The sequence below is a fragment of the Columba livia genome, chromosome 6 (genome assembly GCF_036013475.1).
Source record: "Columba livia isolate bColLiv1 breed racing homer chromosome 6, bColLiv1.pat.W.v2, whole genome shotgun sequence".
Taxonomy (NCBI): domain Eukaryota; kingdom Metazoa; phylum Chordata; class Aves; order Columbiformes; family Columbidae; genus Columba; species Columba livia.
The window spans coordinates 23,569,656-23,574,412 of record NC_088607.1 but is presented as its reverse complement, the minus strand read 5'-3'; positions in this window follow the sequence as shown (position 1 = coordinate 23,574,412).

The window sequence follows — 4,757 nt, the reverse complement described above, 5'->3', positions numbered from 1 at the left end:
TTCCAGATGCCACTGTATATATTTACCACTATTAGATGTTTCCTCCTATCTCAGCTTTAGTCACCTTTATTTCTGCTCCAATGCAGCTGATAATAATTTTTATTTGTTGACAGAAGTAGTCCAAATACACAAATTAGGATACTAGACCTAGTTTTCTGCCTAAACTTATTCAATTTACTCTATTTGATACAAATTATCAGTAACTCTGTTACCACTCACTGAGAGTTTTGCCACCTCAACAATATTCGATATCCTTAAAATATCCCATAGGAGGATCACAATTAAACCATGTTCACCTTTCTTTTGAATCTGCAAAATGTCATCACCCTCCCCACTGGAACTGTAACTAATTCAGAGTATCAGGTAAGAACTATTTACCGCCTTAGTGCCTGAAAGGAACGACATCGCTACCGAGATCACAGAAGAATTCTCATCATCTTTACCAGCTGACAGAGACTTTCTAAGTTTGGTGCAAGATAGACCGTAGAAGTCTTGGATACTTGAATAAAAGAACACAGGGCAGAAATGTGCCACTGGCAACTGTGAGTATACACTACAAAGCAGAGTTGAGCACAATTTTAAGCCTTTTTTTGTAGATGTTTACAGCTCTTTAAAGGCTTAGCATCACTAGTGTGAAGGCTTTCCCATTTCTCCACTTGTTTTTGGGGTCCAAAACATAGTAAATCATTCACGTCCAAAGAGCAACTGCAGCCAAGGCTGCAAACACCCATAATGCAATGCTTTTGACTTATCATTTGTATTTATCTGTATAACAAATACCTTATCTTCAAATTCTCAGACACAGCAGAAAAGAATAAACACAACTAGACTATAGTTAAAAAAACTAGGCATCACAGTGTGAACAATATTCATGATAGAGATACACAAACTTAGGAACTTATAGCAAACTAATTATGTTTACACCTGGATTAGAGAAAGACAAACAAACCAACCACAACAGGAAATTCAAAGGAAGTCATTTGGCACTTGAAAAATAAATGAGCAGTCACAACACCGGTTTAAAAAGTCAAAAAATTTTTGGACAGGGTCCCTCAGCCCTTCCCATCTAGTTCCACAGAGTTTATATGCACCTTTTCAGAGCACCTGTCTACTGAAACTTAATTCCCAACCCAGACATACAGTTGATCTCCCAGCCTTGTGTCCGACAAACCTGCCTTTCGGACACATGGCCTCGTGCTTTCATTTACCCCGACGGAGAAAGCTGAACTTCCTCACCTCTATGGCAGCAATGTGTTTCTCAGCCTTACAGAAAGGAATTCTGTACCAAATGATATGCTAAAATACAACAAATATCTACCAGGATTTCCCTCAGTCAAGTTACAGGTCATTTTATTTCTTGTATCTTTCGTGATAGCCTGATAACTGCTGTAACTCAGGGAGAATGTGTAGCTGATTTACATGCAGAATTTTATTTGAACAGCGTTGAGTGGGGCCTGGAGGCGGGTATTTCTTCTGCATTCTGACACTTGTGCAAATACAGCGGAAAAATTTTTATTTCCTGAGGTCCAGCCGCTTTTGGTGGAGACTGGCAGAGCTTTCAAACAGCAGCCTCCCAGCTGCTGATAGAAGGCAAAATACTAGAACTCTCAGTGGTTCCCATTTGTTTTGTCCTACATAGCAGATCAGGAAACTGGCACATGGCAACACTGACATGGCAACAGAAGAATGTAGCGACAATTTCCAAAGGACAGGATTCCAAGCTACTCAGAAACCAGGAGCTGCTGTTCTTGCATGGAGACAAAAAAAATAGCACAAAACTGATTTTTCAAGAAGTAAATCAATAGAACCCCATATTCCACCCATATTCCAGGGTTTTTACACATTCTACCTGAAAGCCTTAAACATGGCCTAATTAAGCTTAGTTATTCTTATTTAATAGATGGGGAAAAAAAAAAAGCAAAATTTCAATTACTAAACTGAAGTGATGATAAAGCCAAAACTGTAATCCTTTTATCTTCTTACAAGATAGAACTCCACAAAGCTCAAAACATCAGCTTCTGATCATTGCATACCTCAGACCTTCACTATGGAAGAGTTGACCTAGATGACTATACAGGTCAAACAATACTAGAAATACATAGTTTTAATACAGAGAATTATTAAAAGTAAAGACAAGAGCAGGAAAATCAGTGACAGGTCACTATGTTGTCACAGCGACTATACTGGTCAGTTTTTGCTTGCTGCCCAAGGTGTCAGTCTCTGCAGAGCAGGCTGTATCAGGATCGCTCTCAGCACTACAGATAGTTACCAGGCCCTTTCTTTCTATTTGCCACACTATATAAAAATGGAGTTTGCTTCAATCAACTAGCCCGCCTGATGGACGAATGAAACAACTTATAAAACTAAAACTCACAGACCGCCATCTAACATCAAAGATCTGTACATATAGAAGTGCTCTGTTTCTGCTTATATCACACAGCTTCTTACAAAGTTAGCCAAAAATTGATTATATTTTGTCCACTACTAGGAGATCAGGTAGCCAGAGTGTGACAATACATACCATTCCCATCTTTGCTAAACAGCTACAGTGCAGCTTGCAGGACTACTGTCATGCAGCAGCTCCCAGATGCAGGTTCTTCTCCAGAGAGATGTATCTTCCCTAGAACCAGGTCTACCTAAAGCACTCTGCTAGTACAGCTATGCCAGTTAAACAACTCTGAAGGAAACATACTTCTTATTTACTGCCCAGCCTTTTCCAAACCATCTCCCAGAAATCATTAGATAAATCAGAAAAAGCAAAAAATTCTGGAACATGTAGCTTCCACAAAATAGGCAACCCTTGCAAGGTGTTAACTAGTTAACTAACAAGTGTTAGCAGTACCGACTTCAGCTACAAGCCAGGTCTGCAAGCCATGTACACGTAGAATGAGGCAAGCTTATGTCCTTGCAAATCACTAGTGGTATGAAGTAGCCCATTTGTCAAACCAAAGACTAAGATCGCACGGGCAGGGAAACCTCCTGCATTTCACAAGAACCATCTATTGCGAGTCTGTGAAGAATTCTTCTGAGACACTGAAAGGGCTGATTCTCAGATGCTCTGGTACTAGAGCACAGTCAAAACTGACACTGCAGTAGGCACACAACATATAGAACAGGTAGATCTGTCAAGGAAGACAGCTGCTTATAAAACAGAAAGTTCAGTGCAGTAATGCAATTCACAGCTGAACAACCACTATGGAAAAAGATGTAGGAGAGTCATTTGTCCTCCCAAAAGGAATTCTGTTCTGAAAAAAAAAATAATATTGGAAACTTGTCTGTTGTGCATACACAATACATCATTTTCCACCCAAGTTTTAATCCATATACTGCAAATATAGAATTTTAGCAATATGCTGGAGTTTGAATGCTCTGCTTTAGGTCAGCACATACTGAAATGGCAAGAAGGTCTGATTTGCCTGTATGTTACAGGCCTGGAAACCCAAAACTAAACAGCAGTGGATAAAAGACCCAGCTGCCTTTTTGACTCACTGTAAAAAAATACAAACCAAAATAACCACAGAACACAGTGCCACTACGAGACACAATTATTCAGATAGAAGGTCCTAGCTTTACACACTTAAAGGCTGCACATTAACTGTGTTGAGTTCACCTTCCCTTTTCCTAAGCCTAAAAAGGTGACAGCAAGTTTGTGAAGACAAACATACATACAGTTTAAATACTGGGAATACTCTGTGCCTTCATAAAGCAAATTTGACAGTGTAAGTGCATGAACAAAGATCTTTGTTGTATCGTGCTCTCCTTATCAAGCATTCTGAACTCCTAAAACACAAGTTACTCCAAATTACCATTTGACCAGCAATTTTAGCTCCCATTCAGATCCTCTATTTTAGACTGCTGCCCCATATTCAAATTGAACAGGTTATGCACATGAATTTGTAGTATCATTTTCCTGATTTGGCACCACCACACACCTCAAGGGTTTTATTTGAAGAAATACAAATTTCTATGACTTTCAAGCATATGAAATACCACCTATAAAGCTGTTTTATATCCTGGAATGGGGACAGAGAGTTTTCAATGAAAATGACCAGTCCTTTCACCTCAGCTAGCAACCTTCCTGCAGTGTCAGTGGGCATGGGGGGAATTCAGTGGCAACATTCACATTAGAAGCATTTAAAAAAAAAAAAAATCTTAGACGAATATTTTCTGGTGCAGATTCACACACGCCCAATTTAAAAGTGGTCCGCTCAAAAGCTCCACACACACAGGGAGCCTTGATTTTTACAGGACTTCTGTTGCTATGTTAGAAGTGTTCACATACGTGTGTATGCGTGCACACATACACATGCGTATACAGAGAACTTGGGAGGTTCAACACAAGATTTGCATCGTCTTGTAACCTGATAAAAAATGACAAAGGAAGAGCTTACAATTCTATGATTAAGATACAGTTCAAACATCATGTCTATTAATATCATATACCCTTTTACATATATATTAACATTTTCTATAGGAAAGAAGTTTCATACATTAAATACTGACAAGCTTGTAATGTATTAAATACATATTTATTCAATACTTTATTAAGATTATTAAAAAAAATAATCTTAGATACTCTTTATTTTCACAAGGTGTATGCAATTATGCTGAGTAACCTACACTTAGGCTCTAACCACCTAATCCAAACCCCATCAACTTTAATGGGCTTTAGATCGAGCACGTGAGAGCACTGTAACAAACACTGTTTCAGGAGGTAATTCCCATGCAACATCAAACTATGACAAGACACAAGAGGC